Source organism: Vombatus ursinus, unplaced genomic scaffold (genome assembly GCF_900497805.2).
Source record: "Vombatus ursinus unplaced genomic scaffold, bare-nosed wombat genome assembly UNPS02001419.1, whole genome shotgun sequence".
Classification (NCBI taxonomy): Eukaryota; Metazoa; Chordata; class Mammalia; order Diprotodontia; family Vombatidae; genus Vombatus; species Vombatus ursinus.
The window spans coordinates 11484490-11506250 of NW_020941197.1; positions in this window are offsets into that span (position 1 = coordinate 11484490).

A 21761-nucleotide genomic window follows, 5' to 3' on the forward strand; every position below is an offset into this window, starting at 1 on the left:
TTTATGCACTTAAAATGTTGACTAATGGGAAGGTTTCTCTAATTGAGTCTGATGACCTTGGACTTGTGATGTTCATTAATTTCTTACATTTTGGCTGCCACCTCTCTTCATTTTTTTTTTGCACTTTCTCTCCAGATATATTTGTTCTCAAAAATAATATGTTTCCTTTTTCCCCATTTAGCTCATCTTTCATTTTTGCTATTTAAGCTAAAAATCACCCACTTGTAAAAGTTTTTCATCCAAATGTTAAGAATGAATGTTCTTGAGAATGGTATTTTGTTTTAAAGGGGGCTGACCAAGAGCTCACAAAATACAAACTTCATGGAGCACCATTCACTGGTAAGAAAGAAAAAGAATGAATCAGAGTCATGGTGGCATCTCATAAAGGGCATTCATTTCGGCAAAGCAGAGTATCATTCCAGTTGTGTCAAACAGCATTGTGAAAATGATACTTAATATTAGGATACAATTTGGAAATTTTTGTTTATATATAGCTACATAAAACCAGAGAATCTTCTTTTTTTCTGATATGTGCTTACCAGTGTAATTATATTTAACAGACTTTTTTTTTTTGGCTAGGCAATTGGGTTAAGTGACTTGCCCAGGGTCACACAGCTAGTAAGTGTTATGTGTCTGAGGCTGGATTTGAACTCAGGTCCTCCTGAATCCAGGGCTGGTGCTCCATCTACTGTGTCACCTAGCTGCCCCTAATAGACTTTTTTAGACATCTTCTGGGCTTAGATATCAAGGAATTGAAATTTTGATTGAAATATGGTTCTTAGCCTCCTGGAGCTTACAATCTATATATGGAATATATGGAAAATATAGAAACATGTCAGACTGTGTCAAAAAAGTGTTCTGGGGATACAAAAATAAGCAACATACACAAATACACACACAAAATCACTTATGTAAAAGAATTCAGGGTCTGCTGGTATATCTGACATACACAGGTTATATAACCATGGTCAAATCATTAAAAAACTGAAAGATTGCTGGGAACTTTCAATAACCACAAGCTATAGGAGTTGTTGATCTGTGTCGATGGAGGAATTTGACCCACAGGAAGTTTCCTTCACAAAGAAATAACAATTTACTGCCAAAATCAACAAGAAGGTGATTAAAGGTAACAACATATTAGAGATGCAATATGAGATCTAAAGAAAAAGGGTAGATACCAATTGGTGGATCAAGAAAGGCTGTGGAGAGTCAGAGCCAAGATGGGAGTGTAAATGAAGCTGAGCTCTCCCCCAAACCCCTCCAAATACCTTTAAAAATGACTCCAAACAAATTCTAGAGTAGCAGAACCCAAAAAAGACAGAGTGAAACAAATTTCTAGTCTAAGACAACTTAGGTCAGTAGGAAAGGTCTGTTGTACCAGGGTGAGAGATCAACCTAATCCAATGCATGCCTGCCATCACAGAACAGGCTCCAGCAGACCTGGAACAGACCTTGGTGTGACTGAATCAATGGCAACAATGGAGGTTTCCAGAACTCTCAGCCTATAGATGCCAAAGACAACTTAGAAGGTCAACAGGAAAGGTTTGTCTCACCTGGTTGAGGGTAGAGTGCAATCTAGTGCAGGCCATGCCAGCCAGCCCCAGTCCCAGCATACCAGGAGAAGGCATTGGGAGTGACTCAATCAGTAACAGCAGAAGCAGGGGCTTCTTCCAGAGCTCTCAGACCACAGATGCTAAGGGGGTCAAACAATTGGTCAGGAGGAGATTACAGAGATCTTTTTGCTATCACTGAGGGTGTCTTCTGTTGCTCTGCCCATACTTGGATCCAGGTCTCAGTCCTGGCTGGCAGTCCCAGGGTGAGGAGCAGTTCTCCCCCATAATCAGACTTTCTGGCTACAGTAGAGGGGAGACCATCCTCACAGTTCCAGAGCAGAAGATTGTTTTTGGTCACTCACAGACCAGAACATAAGCCAGGAGAGTAGTAAACACCTCTTCTAGGATCATACCACCTTGAAAGAAATGAAAACTTACAGGTCTCTAGAAGTATCTCTGAAGACAGCTGCATAAAACCCCTGAAGCTTGGGACAGTGCACCCTTCACACTGGAAGCAGAGCCCTACTTTAAGAAACAGTTAAAATTCAAGTAATAGGTGGGGAAAATTAGCAAATAATGAAAAAAAACTCTTACTATAGAAAGTTATTATACTGACAAGGAAGATCAAAACACACACACACACACACTGAAGAAGATAAAAAAGTCCAAGCTCCCCAAAGCCTCCAAGAAAAAATATGAATTGGTCTCAGACCACGGAACAGCTTAAAAATTATTTTGAAAATCAAATGAGAGAGGTAGAGGAAAAAAGGAAGATAAATGAGACTGGTGGAAGAAAATCATTAAAAATGAGTCAACAGCTTGGTAAAGGAGACACAAAAAATATTTAAGAAAATAGCACCTTAAAAGAATAGAATCAGTCAAATGGCAAAAGAGGTCCAAAAGCCAATGAGGACAAGAATGCCTTAAAAAGCAGAATTGGACAAATGGTAAAGGAGGTCCAAAAGCTCACTAAAGAAAAATAATTCCTTAAAAATTAGAATGGAACAAATGGAACTTAATGACTTTATGAGAAATCAGGAAACAATAAAACACAACCAAAAGAATGAAATTAAAAAAAACCAAGATAATATGAAATATCATTGGGAAAACAAAACAAAACAAAACAAAATGATTTTATTTTATTTATTTTATTCTATTTTCCAGGGAAAATAGATCCAGGAGAGATCATTTAAAAATTATTGGACTATCTGAAAGCCATTATCAACAAAAAAAAGAAAGAAAGAAAGAGAGAGAGAGACAGAGAGAGAGAAAGAAGAAAGAAAGAAAGAAAGAAAGAAAGAAAGAAAGAAAGAAAAAAAGAAAGAAAGAAAGAAAGAAAGAAAGACAGAAAGAAAAATTATCGAGGAAATTTGCTTTAATATTCTCGAATCAGAGGGTAAAATAGAAATTGAAAGAATCCACCAATCAACTGCTGAAAGAGATTCCCAAAATGAAAACTACAAGCAATTTTATAGCCAAATTCCAGAGCTCCCACGTCATTGAGAAAATATTGCAAGCAGCCTGAAAGAAACAATTTGAGTATGGTGGAGCCACTGTCAGGATAACATATGATTTAACAGCTTCTACGTTAAAGATCAGAGGACTTAGAATATAATATTCTGGAGGGCAAAGGAACTAGAATTACAACCAAGATTCACCTACCCAGCAAAACTGAGTGTAATCATTCAGTGGAAAAAATGGATATTCAATGAGATAGAGGGATTCAAGCATTCTTGATGAAAACAATGAAGCTGAATAGAAATTTTGACTTTCAAATACAAAATTCAAGGAAGAATGAAAAAGGTAAATGGGAAAGAGAAATCATAAAGGACTTAATAAAGTTAAACTGTTTACATTTCAACATAGGAAGATGATATTTGTAGGGTAGCTAGAAGGAACATATATATATATGTATATGTGTGTGTGTGGGTGTGTGGGTGCATTCACACACATACATACATACACACACATATATGTATATGTATATGTGTGTGTATATATATATATATATATATATATATATATAAAGGGCACAGGAGTCAGTTGTATATGAAAGGATGGTATCTAAAATAAAATTGTAGGGTGAGAGAGGAATGTACTGGAAGAAAGAGAAAGGGAGAGGTAGAATTGAGTAAATAATCTCACATAAAAGAGGTAAGAAAAAGAGTTTATAGAGGAAGGGAAAGGGAGGGAGATGGAGCAGAGTGAGTGAACCTTACTTTCATCAGAATTGGTTCAAAGAAGGAACAGCATGCACACTCAACTGAATGCAGAAATTGTTGTTACCCTACAGGAAAGTAGGAGGGGAAGGGGACAAGGGAAGGGGGCAGATTTAAAAAGAGGGGGGGAATTGGAGGATAGGGTAGTCAGAAACCAAACTTTTGAAGAGAAACAGGGTGAAAGAAGAGAGAGAATAAAAAAAATTGGGGTAGAGGGAATAGGATGGAGGTAAGTTAGCAGTAGTAACTGTGAAAATAAAATAAAACAAGTTTCTCTAATAAAGGCTTCATTTCTCAAATATATAGAGAATTGTCAAATTTATAAAAAAGAAGAGCCATTACCTAATTTATAAATGATTGAAATATATGATCAGTTTTTCAGATGAAGTAATAAAAGTTATCTTGCTATATGAAAAAAAATATTCTAACTCACTGTTGATTGTAGAAAACCAAATTAAACAATTCTGGGGTACTACCTCATACCTATTACATTGACTAATAGAACAGAAAAGGTAAATGACAAATGTTGGAGGTGATGTGGGAAAAGTGAGACATTAATGCATTGTTGATGGAACTGTCAACTGATTCTACAATTCTGCAGAGCAATTTGTAATGATACCCAAAGGACTGTAAAACCAGGTATACCCTTTGACTTACAATACCACTGACCACTGCTAGTTCTATATCCCAAAAGATACATATATATATATATATGTGTGTGTGTGTGTGTGTGTGTGTGTGTGTGTGTGTGTGTGTGTGTGTATCAGCGTGGGCTAATGCACAATTAAATGTACAATGTATATAGTAACAGCAATATTGCAAGATGATCAGCTGTGAATGATTTAGCTATTTTCAGCAATGAAACAATTCAAGACAATTCTGAGGGACTTATGTTGAAAAATGCTATACATCCCCAGAGAAATGATGATGTCTGAATACAGATTGAAGCATACTTTTTTAAAAAAACTTTATTTTTCTTGAGTGTTTTTTTTGTCTGTTTTCTTTCACAACATGAAAATTATGAACATGTTTTTCATGACTACACATGTATAACCTATATCAAATTATTTGCCTTTTCAATGTGGGGGGAGTGATGAGGGAGGAAGGGAGAGAATTTGGAACTCAAAGTTTTAAAAACACATGTTAAAATTGTTTTTATGTGTAATTTATGAAAAATAAAATACTAAATAAATTTTAAAAAGGAAAATAAATGATGGGTTAGCATTGAATAAAAAAAAGAAAGGTTTTGAGGAGGAAAGGGCATTTGACCTAAGATTCATGAGAAGGAAAATTATTTTACAGATAAAAGGGAGCTCATGACACTTAAAAAGAGCTTTGGCATTACATAGATGTGACAAGTGAAGGACTGTACAGGATAACTCTGAATAGTCTTATTTGGATGAGGTTAGGGCATGTAGAAGGGAATTTTAGCAGTTAAGATGGGAAAAGAATAGTGGGTCCAGATTATAGAGAGCCATGATTACCAGAAAAAAACTTAATTTAATGTAATTTTTAGGAAATAGGGAACCAAAGATCTTTTTCTAGCAGATTACTAAGTTTCAACCTTGACACTGAGCACTATTCAGGTGTACAATTTTTTTCTTCATTACTTTGTTCCCTTTATGTTAGTAATAATAATGGTGATAATGATAATATTTATGTAGTGTCTACTGTGTGTCAGGAACTATGCTTTACAATAATTGCCTTATGTGATCCTCATCATAGTGCTGAAAGATGATTGCTATTACTATCTCCATTTTAGATTAGAAAACTGAGGTAGATGGAGGTTAACTGAGTTCCCCAAGATCATCCCCTTAGTAAGGTTTTTTTTTTCTTTTTTCCTTTCTTTTATTATTTTTTTAGTAAGTTTTTGAGGCTGTATTTGAACTTGGGTCTACCTGATTTCATACCTGGCACTCTATCCACTGTGCCACCTGCCTCAACCACTGATATATTATCAGTACAGTTTCTATCACATTATCCTTTTCTCTTTTGTAGGTTGGTCTCAGTTTCTGTGTATACATTTCTCCTGCCTCTTTCTCTTCTAGATCTACATATACCAGAAACTATCAATACACATTTTTCTGAACCAATTCTCCAAAGAAGCCATGCATAGGCACATCTCTGTCCTATAATTTAATACCATATTAACTACCAGTACTAGATTGTTGGAATGTAGGCTTTAATTTGTTAGTCATGGAAGACTAATTAACTTCTAGGATATATTACATTCTAGAGAACCTTGATTCATCTTTCATTTGTTGCCATATCTATATTTTTGTCAAAATGAAATTAACTCTCTAAATATCCTAGACATAGAGGATTATTCAAATATCAACTTACATATATATATAAAGTTTGAATGACAAATTTTAATAAAAAAGATGTCCCAAAATCTCAAATATTTGAGAAGATTAGGAAGGACTAGAAAGGATTTTAAAAATTATCCTTAACTCTGTCACCAAATACCCTTCTAAAACATTAAGAATTCTATGTATATAAAATCTTAAAAGGGTTTCATATAAAGGGGAAAGACTGTTTTATATGGTGTAGTAAAGGCAGTGAGATAAGGAGATAGTAATTTAGAATAATTAAATAGCACACATTTCAGACTGTAGGTTCCAGTTTTCTATGTGGTTTCTCTCTTCACTAGTGTAAATCTATTTTAATTAGTCCTCATGGGATCCTTAATCAGTGAGAACTGAAAGCAATAGTGATGGGATGAAGTAAGAATTAATTCTTCCTTTAAAAACATGTTTCAATTTCATAGGCTACAAAAGGAGCTTTAGCAAAAGAATAATTGACAGGCTTAAAATTAAACATTTAAATGTTACATATTTTCTCTCTTGCTGCTATCATATTGTTTGAAACAACAAGCTAAGTCATCTTAAGAAACTTAACATTTCTGTGCTTCAGTTGTCTCATTATAAAATAAGGATAGTAATACCTTTCTTGGTTAAAATCTTGGGGCTATATTACATAGTGTCTTAAAGTCCATTCTAACTCTAAGACCTATGCTTCATAGATCAATGTTTCTTTCAATAGGCAAAAAGAAAATATAATGTTGTGTCTAATAACAATATGTTGTGTGGTAAACTACTAGTTATCAAGACTACAGACAGATATTCCAGTCAGTCATCCCAATAATCTATCTTACTAGGTATATAACTAATTCAATTAATGATTTGTCTTTGCATCCAAATTGTCAATCTCATTCCATTCTTTTCTAGTGTGTTTCAGCAGTCAAGGCCTCTTTACAAGGCTCATAACCTTGGTAAGTAGTTTAATCAGAATAGATAAAAATATAATCAAATGCAAGAAGCAAACTTGAAACGTTCTCAATTCCCTCTCATTCCCCATAATGTATATTCCTTCTCATGGTGTCCTGCTGTGATGTCAATGGAACAAAGAAAGTTGATGTTTCTAATCCAAACCTCTTAAATCCCACTTGTCTCAGAAAAAGATAATGTCAGTTATTCATGGTGCTCGGAATGAGGTAAGAGCTGATTTTTCACTTTAATCACTACTGATTGGCTCTTAAAATTATTAGCTCATGAGCTTTTCTGGACACAAAACTCTATAGCCCAAGACACCATTGTTGCTAAAAAATCAAGGTATGGCTCTTGTCTTCTCAATACTTTGGCCAAAGGGGAAGGTACTCAAAAGAGCCATAATTAGAGAAGTTTGGCCAAGACTTGATTCCAGGCACTGACATCCAAGGAGGAAGTATACTTAATCTCTACAAGTATTCAGAGACTACTACCTGTGTACTTTTAGGTACTTCATTGGTCTGTGTATAGGCATGAACCAAAGAGGATGATGTGGACCACATAAAAGAGAAAAGGAATATGGTCATGAGGTAGCCAGGAGAATGGAAGGATAAAGAAGATATGGGCTACCTTTGGCTCAAATGGCTTTATGCTAGGTTCTGAAATTACTAGCTATTGACCTACTATTCTGTTTCTTTGGACTTTCCTAACTCCAGGGAAAAAATTCATGTCCATATGAATGAATGTGCTTTCTTGTTTTCCCTTTCAGAATTCAGAACCTTCACTTTCAAAATCTGCTTACCTCAGGCATTCCAATATGCACCTCTGGAAGTAATTCTCAGAATTCACCTACTTAAGAGATGCATACATGGAGAAAGACAAGCAAGTCCCTAGACACTTGCTTTCTATTTAAACAAATTTCTGACTCCCAAGGATTATTTGCACTTCAGACCTAACTATGATTCTATAGGCATTTATGAACAAGAATAAATAATTTAGACTGGCAATTTCTCAATCACAATCAACTCCTCTTCCATGATCACATGGGATTAAGGAGAGGAGTTATCTTTATCAAATTTGTAGATCACACAAAGCTAAGAAAAATTATGATCACATAAGATGATAGAGCACAAAATGTTCAGAAATCTTGGGTTCATATCTTTATAGCTGGAAAGAAACATAGAGGTAATCTAGAAAAGTTTCCTCATTTTATAAATAAGAGAATTAGTTCAAACTCTTGATTTCACAAATCTTGTCAGGACAGAAAATTGAGCTGCATCAAATAAAATTACGTACAATTGAAAAGATGCAATTTAAAAAAATATTCAAGAAATTGTCATCACAACTTTCTTCTCAGAATGGGGGACATATAACTAGTCGGTAGTTTCTCTTGGGGTGGGGAATCCAGAAATCTTAGTGGATCAAAAGATCAATATGATTTAATTATATGAAATGGCAACCAAAATAACTAATATAATTTTGAACTTCATTAAGAAAGGCATAGCTTCCAGGAATAAAAACATAATAGCATCTTTCTCTATCAGATGATGTCAGAATTATTGTCCTCAGTTTTGACTGCCATAGTTGAAAAGGAGGCATTAGTAAGATGGGTAGCGACAAGAGGGAGGCAATTAGAATTAGACCCTCAGCAAGTCATTCATCTCCTATTTCCTCAATTGTAAAAAATGAGATGATAAGAGTACCTACCTTGCAGGTTGTTGCTAAGATCAAATAAGGTTATTTTTTTAAAGATGCTTAGTGCAATTCTTGGCAAAGAGTAGACAATATATAGAAGTTTGTTCTCTTCCTGTTTCCCATTGGAGGAGAGAAGACTCTAGGTAGAATACAATAATATCTAATATTTATATAGTACCCTAAAGTTAAGAATGCATGTTACACATACATCTCATCTCACCTTCACAATAAAGGGTTACTATTCCAATTTTACAGATTTGGAAAAGGAGGCTGGGAAAGGTTAAATGATTTTTCCAGAGTCACTCAGCTAGTTACTATCTGAGGCAAGACTTGAACTCAGGTCTTCTTGACTCAGTTCAGGATATCACCTAGCTGCCTCAGGCAAGACAGCCTTCTTCAAATGTTGGAAAATTCAGTATGTGTAAGATAGATTAGATTTGCTCTTTTTGGTTCCAAGGATCAAAATTAGAAACAATGGGTAGAAATTAGAGAGAAAATCAGATTTAGGTTTGATGTTAGCAAAAATGTGCTAACAAATACAGAAAACCATAGGTGTAGTGACATGTTTGTGATATAGTGCATTATACAGTAATAGATTATATCATAGGTTTCCCCTCAGTGGAGGTCTGCAAGAAAATTCTGGATAGATAAATATATAATTATAGGTATTTTTTAAAGGAATAGCTGAGATTTGATAGATACAGAGATTCCTTCCAAGACTGTTATACTATGACTTTATAGAAGATCTCTAACACTTAATTTATTTGACTTTTAGCAGAAGAAATCTCTAAGTCAGAACCTTCACATAGGAATTAATTGGTAAAGTGAGAGATACCAAGCATAGGGGAGTATGTATCTTAGAAACTCAGAGAACTAATTCTGATGAATTTAATGAAAAGACACATAGGGTATCATGGTCTGAGACTCAAAAAAATCCATCTAAAAGAGATAATTACCTCTCAAGGATGATATTCTGATATAATACAGGCAAAATTTGTGGTAATGGACATAAAATTAAGATGATATAATAAGTAAATTAGGGGAGCATGGAAAAAGGTATCACTCAGGTCTATAGACAAAGAGTTTATAATCAAACAAAAGGTAGAAAGGATCATGGGAAATAAACCAGATAATTTGGATTCTATGATATTAAAAGGTTTTACACAAACAATATTAATGCAGCCAAAAGTAGAAGGAAAATAGATAACTAGGGAATTTTTTTTACACCAACTTTATCTGATAAAGAACTCATTTATAAAATATATAGGGCACTGAGCCAAATAAGATTAATTTTCCAGTTGATAAATGACCAAAAGGTATAAAGAGGAAATTTTCAGAAGAGAAAAATACTTCTGTGCTATAAGAAGTGCTGAAGGGTATTAGTTTCAGAAAAACCTGTGAAGACTTACATGAACTGATACAAAATGAAGTGAGCAGAACCAGAACATTGCACATAGTAACAGGAATATTGTAATGATGATCAACTATAAAAATCCCAGCTACTCTGCCCAATACAATGATCTGAGAAAATTCCAAAGGATTCATGATGAAATTCTATCATTTCCAGATAGAAAACTGATGAACTCTGAGTACAGATTGAAACAAACCTTTTTTCAATTCTTTTTTTTTGTTTGTTTCTTTGGCAACATAACCAATATGGAAATATGCTTTGCATGACTTCACATGTATAACAGATATGTTGCTTTCCTTCTCATTGGCTATAGGAAGGGATTCAGGGAGGGAGATAATTTAGAACTCAAAGAAAAGAATGCTAAAACAAATAAATGATTTAAAAATTCACAAAAAACCTGATGAGGTTATATTATAGATGTGTGTATATAGGTTTGTATGCATGCATGCATGCATGTATGTATGTATCTAGATAGTGAAAGAAGAAGACTCAGGACAGAGTATTGGAAACTATTCATACTAAGGAAACAAACAAAAAAAAAACATGATGATCCGGCAAACAAAGACTAAAAAGGGACAGCATGACAAGGAACAACAAAACCTGAAATGAACAGTGTCATGGAAGACAAGACAAAAGTAGTTATGTAGAAGATACATAAAGTGGTCAGCAGGCTAGAATACGGCAAAGTGATAAAAAGAATGAGGAATAAAAAATATAAGATTTTGTAGTTAAAAATGTATGTGTGTGTAGGTATTCAGGGTTGAAGTGCATAAGGCAATGAAAAAACTATACAGTCTTAAAACTACATTTCTGAAGAAAAAAAATCTTCTAGTTAAGATAGGAAAAGATAACATAGAAATATAAAAGCAGTGGAAGGTTTGGGGGAAGCATTTTTTTAAAAAATCTGTTCTTAATTTTAAGGGATCTTAAATTTTATAAAATTGATTATTGAAGTTACACATCTATTATAACTACTTTAGCAAGAAAAACATCTTTTCTTGCATTATTAATCACAATGAGGAGTAATTAATTTACATAGTCATAAAACCAACAAAAAATAACAAACACCACTGGAAACAGAGTTACCTACCATAAGAATATTGTTCCCTTCATTTGAAAAAAATATTTTAAGCTCCACCAAAAAAAGGGGTGGGGGCAAATGTTCTTCAGTGAAAAGTCAGTGCCAGACATTCCAGAATGGTCATTACTCTGTGGATTTTCTAAAAAAAAAATAAGTCAGAAAACCTTAGACACTTGTCATTTGGAATATAAATTCATTCAAAAGAATAGTTAATCTAGTCTAGAAACCATATTTCCTTCTCTGTCAGCTGGAAAAATGAAATTGAACATACCCAGTTACCTTACCACATCTTGAAAACAGTGTTTTTTTAATTAAATATATTTACTTATTTTCTGTAGTTACATGTAAAAGCAAATTTTAACAGTCTTTTTTAAAACTTTGAGTTCCAAATTCTCTTCCTTGCTCCTTCCCTAACCCACCTTCAAAGAGAAGGCAAACATTTCAGTGTAGGCTATATATGTGTAGTCATGCAAAACATATCCATAACAGTCATGTTGTGAAAGAAAATAGACAAAAATATAAAAAATAAAGTGTTTTTTTAAGTTTCTTTTTAAAGTATGCTTCAATCTGTATTCAGATACCATCATTTCTTTCTATGGGGATGGATAGCATTTTTCATCATAAGTCCCTCAGAGTTATCTTGGATTGTTGTATTGGTGAAAATAGCTAAGTCATTCACAGCTGATCATCTTACAATATTGCTGGTACTTTGTACACAGTACATTTCACTTTGCATCAGCCCATGCAAGTCTTTCCAGGTTTTTCTGAGAGCATCCTGCTCATCATTTCTTATAGTATAGTAATATTTCATCATAATCACATACCTCAACTTGTTTGGGTATTCCCCAATCAATTGGCATTCCCTCAATTTCTAATTCTCTGGCCCCAGAAATGAGCTGCTGTAAGTATTTTTCTACATATAGGTCCTTTTCCTTTTTTCAATCTCTTTTGAGATATAGACCTACTAGTGGTATTGCTAAGTTACAGAGTATGCATGGCTTTGTAACCCTTTGATCATTGTTCCAAATTGCTCTACACAATGGTTGAATCAGTTCACAGCTCCACCAACAGTGCATTAATGTCTCATTTTTCCCATGTTCCCTCCAACATTTGTCATTTACCTTTTCTGCCTTATTAGCCAATATAATTGGTATGAGGTAGTATCTCAGTATAATTGTAATTTGCATTTCTCCAACCAATAATGAGTTAGAGTATTTTTTCATATGGCTACAGAGGTATCACCTAAAAACTGATCATATCTTTAGATCATTTATGAGTTGGGGAATGGCTCTTATTGTTATAAATTTAAATCAGTTTTCTATGTTTGAGAAATGAAGCTTTTATCACAGAAATTTGCTTCAAATTTTTTTCATAGTTGCTATTGCTAACTATTTCCCTCCATCCTATCTTCCATACCCCATTTATTCCATTCTCTCTCTCTTCTTTCACCCTATCACTCCTCAAAAGTATTTTGCTTCTGACTACCCCTCCCCCAATCTGCCCTTCCTATGATACATCCCTTTTAATATCCCCTTCCCCTCATACTTTCCTGTGGGGCAAGATAGATTTCTATATCCAATTGAATACGTATGTCATTGCCTCTTTGAGGCAATTTCAATGAGAGTAATGTTCACTCACTTCCCCTCACCTTCCCCCTCTTTCTCTCCACTGTAAAAATTTTTCCTTGCCTCTTTTATGTGAGACAATTTACCCTATCCTACCTCACTTTCTCTTTTTCTCCCAGTGCATTCCTCTCTCATCCCACACTTTTATTTTTTTAGATATCATCCTTTCATATTCAACTCATACCTTTGACCTTTGTATATATATATATACTCTAACTACCCTAATAATGAGAAAGGTCTTATGAGTTACAAATATGACCTTCCCATGTAGGAATGTAAACAGTTTAAACTTAAGTCCCTTATGATTTCTCTTTCCTCTTTACCTTTCTATCCTTCTCTTGTATTTGAAAGACAAATTTTCTATTCATCTTTGGTCTTTTTATCAAGAATGCTTGAAAGTCATCTATTTCATTGAATGTCGATTTTCCCCCCAAAGGATTATGCTCAGTTTTGCTAGGTGATTCTTGGATGTAATCCTAGCTCCTTTGCCCTCCAGAATATTATATTTCAACTCCTCTGATTCTTTAATGTACAAGCTGCTAAATCTTGTGTTATCCTGACTGTGGCTCCATCATACTTAAATTGTTTCTTTCTGGCTGCTTGCAGTATTTTCTCCTTGACCTGGGAGCACTGGTATTTGGTTATAATATTGCTGACAGTTTTCATTTTGGGATCTCTTTTAGGAGGTGATTGGTGGAGTCTTTCAATTTCTATTTTACCCTCTGGTTCTAGAATATCAGGGCAATTTTCCTTGATAATTTCTTGAAATATGATATCTAGGATCTTTTTTTTCCCTCCTCATGGCTTTATCAGGCAGTCCAATAATTTTTAAATGGTCTCTCCTGGATCTATTTTCCAGGACAGTTGTTTCTCCAATTAGATATTTCACATTCTATTATTATTTTTTTTATTGTTTTACTGCTTCTGCTACAGATTCAGTCTGCTCCTGGTTTTGTAGTATGCTGGTGGGGCCTGCAGTAGATTGTACTCCACTGTCATCCAAATGCAATAGAGCCCTCCTGCTAAACTTCCAAGTTGTCTTCACTCAAAATTTGTTTCATGCCAACTTTTTGTGGATTCTGCTTGTATAGAGTTTGCTTAGAGTCATTTTAAAAGGTATATGGAGGTTTTTCAGGGAGGTTTTTCAGGGAGAACTCAAGTGAGTCCTTTCCTTTACTCCACTATCTTGCCTCTGTCCCTTGAAGGCATTCTTGTTTCTTTTTTCTTTTTTGTTGTTGTTTTTTTTTATGTCAAAAGGGAGATCATTTAGAGTTTAGGTTTGAGAAACAAAACAAGGGCTCAAGTGCAATTTTATTATGAATTGGACTTAAAAGAATCATAGATTTTTCATAATTTCTCATTCTTTTGCACACAGAGGGTAGTCAATAACTTTTTGTTGAATGAATAGATGAGTGAATCAATATATTTCACCAAACCCAAACTCAGGGTTATATATATGATGGAATAAAAAATTTCAATTTTGTAAATCTTTGATTTAGATATTTTGAATTAAGAAAATAATACATAATTATTCCATTAATTTATCCTCATTTATGCTAAGAAAAAGAAAAATATTATAAAATGTTGTACTTTGAGTCAGGAATGCTGTGTTCCAAACCCTGCCTGTAATTTACTGGCTATTTTACCCTGGGCAAATCACATAACTCCTGTGTACGTGAGGGTTGCTCTAGTTCTCATCTAATAATTCTTAGATAGATAGTGATTTGTATTGGTGGAGAAGATTTGCACAGAGAGGAAATTACAAATATTTCCAGTATTTATTTATGCCAAATAGACATCAGCAATTGCTCAAATTTTATTAGAAATTTACTTTTTTCAAGTGTACAAACATACATACATACATACATGCACACACACACACATATATATACATATATTTGTATATATGAAAAAAATAAAGCAAGACTTAAATATTTTCCTACTGATGAGGAAATGTATTGTCTCCACTTGTCCATATCATAACCCATCCATCCATATGCTATCTTCCTGTCCCATTCTTATCCATGCATTTCTATGAATCTATTATAAAGGATGAAATCATTCTATTAAATGGCAACAAAATATGTAACTGAGTATTCAAGAAGAGATGTCACTAGAAGATACTAGAAGATATATCAGTACATAGAAATCGACAAAAATTGTATAGACTGATGATTTAGGAATTTAGGGGATAAAAACAATTATTTCAAACTCAACTTGTAACTGAAAAGATGGTGGTGCCCTCAACAGAAATGAGGATTTTTTAAATAAGTAAATGGAATAAAGGCAGGCATAAAATGGCTGGTCTAGACAAGGAGAAGAAACACTTGTCCATCATACACTAGACTAAAAGATTAGAAAATGGATGAAGATATATCAATAGTTTGTTTATTTATTTGCTTTTTGAGGTATGGAGTAGGGAAGATGAGTTAAATTAGAAATAGATGCCTTGAATTTTAAGTAGACCAGGTAGAAGCATATTCAGATAGAAAAATAGTGAGGCAGATCATTGGCTTTAAAAACAGAAGAGAGCATTTAGAATAGCTGCTAAAGATAGAACAATAGGGAGGGGAGCAAAAATAAGTAAAATGTTTGCAGTGTGTCAGTGAGGTCCAGTCCAGAATGAATACAATGAATTTGTAAGACATGGCACGATCAAGTGATGTCTTTTGATGGTAGTCAGTAAAATGGAAATTGGAACACATAAATGTGTGTTGTCAGGATCAACTAAGGCCAATATGTGGCCTCAAGACCTCAAGTAAGATGATAGGTTGAGATGTGATAGTGGTTGAATAAAAGACCATAATGGTCGAAGAGATTAAAGGGTGGAGTACTGCATATAGTTTAATTGAATAATAATAAAAGTAATATTGTAAAAGGATGAAAGAACAAGAATGATGGACTGAAAGGGCAGAGAGAGGTGAAGTCATGGGGAGGAAAACATTTTAGAATTGAGGTGGAGGGAGAGATGAAAGTACAGAAAATGAGCATAACAGAGGAATTTCAGAGTTCAAGATAATGAATTAGCAAGATCAAAATTATAAGAATTGTTCAAATGGCTGAAGTAAAGTTAAGATATAGTTCACTCCAATCATAATTTCAGGGGACTGATAATGAAGAATAATACTCAACTTGTGAGTACTTCAAATGCAGAGAGTACTCAATGTACTTCAAATGCAGAGAGATTAATTTTTGGACATGATCAGTACGCGAATGTGTTTTGCTTAATTGTGTACATTTATAGTGAGTTTTTTTTTCTTTTTCCAATGACAGGGTGCTGTTAATGAAAAAATTAAGTATGTGCAATGAATATAGATATATATGTATTAAATTATATATATATATATCATATGTATGTGTATACATGCACACACATATGTAAGTATATACACATGTATGTATGTACAGTTGACAAGACTGATGAATTAGAAGGGCAGCATAAAACTCCAAGTAGGAGGATAGAGGGATAAAGTTTGGAGTAGTGAGGAAGATAATAATTCAGGTAAATCCTGACTGCCTTGAGAAAGGAGGAGTAAAATAACAACCATAATTCTTGAAAGTGAATTCAATTTTGATCTATTCCTCCCTCATTTCATCATTGTCATTATTGCACAACCTAACCTCCAATTCCTTCCAACTACTGAAGCATTTTCACATTTGTGGTATATTTACACAGCACACTGATTGTTCATCATGAAAAAAAAGAATCTTTTTCATAAAAGAAATGTCACTTTAGAAATGCAGTAGTTTTCACTGCCAAAAAGTAATTAAGTAATGGAATAACATTATAACAACCATGAGAACCAAGTAAATGCTTATGAAGCCAGGAAAAGTAATTGAAGGGACAATAAAGTGAGAAAGAAGACTTCCAAAAATAATTTTTAAATGAAAGTCAGAAAAAATAGCTTTTTAAACTGATTGACTATGAAAATATCAGTTTTATAAGTCTTGTTTTAAATGTCAGCAATAAACCTGAAAAGAAAAGAAAATGGTGACATATCAAGAAAGAACCAAACATCTAGGGTGTTTCATTTTTGAATACATAGCAAATATAATTCGGTCACCTTGGGCAAATCCATTAATGTTTCCAGTTATCCAAAACCAAAATGTCAGTCTCCTTTATTGAACACAACATGATAAGCCAAACTATCTTGAAGGCTTCATCCAAAGTCCCTCTCAAGTTCTTCTCTCTACATGAAGCCTTCCCAATTTTCTCCCCCAAATCTGTAATAACCTGTTCTCTTTCAGATCAGATGAAGCATTTTGTTAGACACCTTTCTGTGACACTTAGTTATTATCATGTATTAGAGTTATTACCAAGGGCCCAACCACAGAGCTCAATTCTCAGAGAGTAGGCACAATTATGAGGACCCTGCTTCCAGAAAAGCAGAAAGAATAAATGAAAGTTCCCTGATCCTCAATTTGGTGTATGCTCAAACATTCTGTAATTGGCACCAGATAGGCATTCATAAGGCACTAATAAACTAATGCAAGTCTTTTGTTCTTGATTTTTTTTTAATATGTCTAGTACTTGATTCAGAGTAACATGCTATAAAACTCTAGGTTTATAGGACTCCCTTGGGGATGGCATGTGGCCTGATCACAGACCTCAGTTCTTTGGTTCATTTCATTTGTTCTTTCCTACTTCGGGATGAATGATTATTGGAGACAGAAACAACCTCATAAAATTCCAAAGATTTGAATGTGAAGAGTACCAAAAAGTCCAAGAGCTTGAGTCTGCACCTTGACACTGGTGAGGAATGGAGTTCCAAGAGACGTATTTGATCCTGCCAAGACAAAGGCAGCCAAGAGGATGCTACAAAGATTCATCCATCAATTACACCAAATTCAGAACTATATGAATGGAGAAATGCTTTGTAGAAATTAATTTAAATTGGAGCCCGTTCTCCCCACAGAAAGAGGTGATATAAGGGATTGTGTGTCTTTCAGGAATTGAGGGTACATTTGTTTACTTATGTACTTTCTAAATCTTCAAAATAAATATATCTTTGCAATTAATTGCAAATTTTTATTTATTTGGTTAAATAAAACTGAAGCATGGGGGCTTAAGCACATAGAATTACAGAAAATCACCTCCTACCCTTTGGGGCTATCTGTAGAACCCTGAGAAGGCAATATAGCTGACCTCTTATTAGGCTAAGCTCCATGAAGTCTGGGGTTTTGTCTTATTTAAACCTTGAATCTCCTGTAATACTGAACAAAGTGCTCTCTATCAAAATATCTAATACATTTCTTTCTACAAGTATTTCAAATTTGGGGGTTTTATTCTCATGAACAACATCATTGTTTTTCAGCTCAGGATTCTCTCTATCAATTTGGAGTCATGTCTCCTTTTGTATATGTAGCAGAATGCAAAACTCCCCAGGCTTACTTAGAAGTCTGGTTATGTATGCTTCCAACTCCTGGACCTGGAAATCCTATTCTCTTTTGTGAAATTTTCATGAAGTTCACCTTAGAAGTAACTCTTGTCTGGGCTTCAAGCATTGGGGCCTTACAAAAATCCTTAGCCAGGACTTCTTGCCCAAAAGGACTGTCTAGGTAATTCCTACATAGGTACTATATCAAAAACTTTCTCCTTTGCTGGATCCTCCTCCAGATTATGCCCTCTAACCATGGGTGTTCAGAAAAATCTATTCAAATGTTGTCATTGTCCTCTTCCAAAAGGGTGCTCAAAAGATATTTCTGTTTTTCATCTGTTTCTGGTATTCTTTTTAGAGTTTACAGAAATTATGTGACTGAAATTATAACATGAGGCAGGGATGTTTATTAAGGATCTACTATGTGCCAGGAACTATGCTATGCACTTTACAAATATTATGCCATTTGTTTCTTATAATAACCCACTTAGGAAGGTGCTATTACTCTAATTTTACAGTTGAGAAAACTGAGGTGGGCAAAGTTTAAGTGATTTGCTTAGGATCACACAGTAAGTGTTGGAGTCTGGATTAAAAATTAGGTCTTCCTGACTACTGGCCCAATAATCTACATGGTTCCACCTAGACGGAAATACTTGGTGTGCTTACATGCCTTCCCCCAATGGTATTCAGCAGCATAGGAGAAGAAGAGATGCTGGATAGTCAGGATGACCCCAGGATGAAGGATAGGTGGGACAGGAATGGAAGAAGGATGTTTTACAACCAGAAATTTTCCTGGAATAAATAATTAATAGTTATTTATACCAAAGAAATTTTAGGTTAAGGTAAAAACAAACTATTACAAATATCATCACCAAAGAGAAATGTGTAGAAATAAAAACCTGAAACTTGCTAGCTTTGTCCTTCACAAATATAGTGTTACATGTTGTATGATAAATGTTCTGTGTTAGACACATGCTTTAATTGTAAATTTCTACATCTTCCTCCATGTAGAACTAGTGGTCTTTCACAAAATTGTAAGTTAGGCAATATTTATTTTTGGTGTAATGCTATTAAAATACTTTCCCCCAACTTTCAGCATATACTCAACCTTGCACATCCAGGGGCCTTGTCTGGCATTCCCTAGGCTCCCTGGTATGTACCATATAAAGGCTTAATTTTAGTGAACTGTGCCCAGCCCTTTAACTTCCTCAATTATCCTCAGTCCTATCTTACTTCCTGGGTCATGCTTTCTCATCATCCTGATCATTGTGTGACCAATATTGTGATAAAAAGTACTTTTTTAAAAATTTCTCTTTGGGTTTCCTCCAAACAGATTCATATCACTCTCTGAGATTTTTCATTACTCCCCAAGCTCAGTGTGAAGTTCTGTATTGGAATAATTTCAAATGTTCAACTCAGATAGCTTACCCAGGGACTCCAATGCCTTATTGGTGGAGTTGTGAAATGATCCAACTATTTTGGAGAGCAATTTGGAACTATACCCAAAGAGCTATAAAAATGTGCATACCCTTTGACCCAGCAACAGCACTCACTTCTAAGTCTGTATCTCAAAGAATTCATAAAACAGGAAAAGGATCCACATGTACAAAAATATTTATAGCATCTCTTTTTGTGGTGGGAAAGAATTGGAAATTGAGAAGATGCCCATCAGTTGGGGAATGGCTAAAGAAGCTCTGGTATATTAATGTAATGGAATACTATTGTGCTATAAGAAATGATGAGCAGACAGACTTCAGAAAAACCTGAAAAGACTTGTATAGACTGATGCTGAGTGAAATGAGCAGAACCAGGAAAACATTGTACACAATAACAGCCACGTTGTGCAATGAATAATGTTGATAGATTGAGCCCTACTCAGGAATGGAAGGATCTAAGACATCTCCCAAAGTCTCATGATGGAAAATGGGGTCCACATGCAAAGAAAGAACTATAGAGTTTGAATGCATATTGAAGCATACTATTTGTTATTTTTCTTCTTTTGTTTTGTTTTGTTTTTTTTTTCTTTCTTGTGCTTCCTCCTATTGGTTCTAATTCTTCCTTACAACATCACTAATGTGAAAATATGTTTAATAGGAATATATATGTATAGCCTATATCAGATTGTGTGCCATCTTGGGGAGGAAGGTGGGAAGAGAGGGAGGGAAAAATTTAAAACTTAAAAGCTTATAGAAGTGATTGTTGATAAATCAAAATAAACTAATAAATAAAAAATAATTAAGTTCAACACAATGAACACTGATTTAGATACTAATCTACCCAAGGCAATATTTTAGACATTGGGAATATGAAGACAAAAATGAAGCTATTTCCTTCCCTCTGGGATTTCAGAGTCTATATTTTCCAGATTATGAGTGAGATAAAAATTAAAATTACCTAATTTTAAAAAATGCAAAATAATTGATAAAGAATTTAAATAGGGTTATAAATTGATCCCAAATAATCCCTTTCTGCCTCCCAAATCAGCAGAAGAGATAAACATCACTTCATACACATGGCAGAAAAGTGGAGAACAGTGTCTAAAATGGTTAGTCTACTCAGTCACTTCCTATTCCAACTTTCTGAAGTGTTAGTATATATGCTCCCTTGAGGAAAAAAAATAGATAGGTAGATAGATAGATAGATAGATAAATAGATAGATAGATAGATAGATAGATAGATAGATAGATAGATAGATAAGTAAGTAAGTAACTTACAGAAACTTTGGTCCATGTCCACAACTCCACAACTATCTGTATATCTCTTCTTTCTCTGCAATTTCTCCCTGTGCTATCTTGGCTTTTTAACTTGTATCCATGCCTTCACCATGGTTTCTGTCTGCCTCTCTTCTCCCTATAATTCCTTTTACTATTAGTTTCAACAACTGTCATCTCACCAACACCTTTTTCCATTATCACCCTCTTTTCAGTTGCTCATATTGGAAGTATAATTTGGTTTTTTATTTGTTTGTTTGTTTTTCAGTTGTGTCTGACTATTTGTGATCATATTTAGGGTTTTCTTGGCAGAGATAGTGGAGTGGTTTGCCATTTACTTCTCCAGTTATTTTATAGATGAGGAAACTAAGGCAAACAAGGTTAAGTTACTTGTGTAGGGTCACACATCTTGTAGGTGCCTGAGGCCAGACTGAATTCAGGCAGATATGTCTTCCTGACTTTAAGCCCTGTACTCTATCCACTGTACTACCTACCTTTCTCACACTGTAAGTTCTTCTCAATAAAATCTATTTTGGGAGTCATCACCTTGCTGCAAAGTTGAAACACAATCTGCTTAGAAACTCAGTCTAGTCAAACAGCAAGACCCCATGATCCCAGTATAGCTCTGAATGAGGCCCCATAGCCCAAGCACAAGAAGTCTGGGACAGCATCCCTTGCACCCTAGGAGCAGAGCTCAACTTTAACATGAAGCTAAAAGTCACAAAATAGGCTGAGAAATAAGCAAGGAAAGAAAGAAAGAAAGAAAGAAAGAAAGAAAGAAAGAAAGAAAGAAAGAAAGAAAGAAAGAAAGAAAGAAAG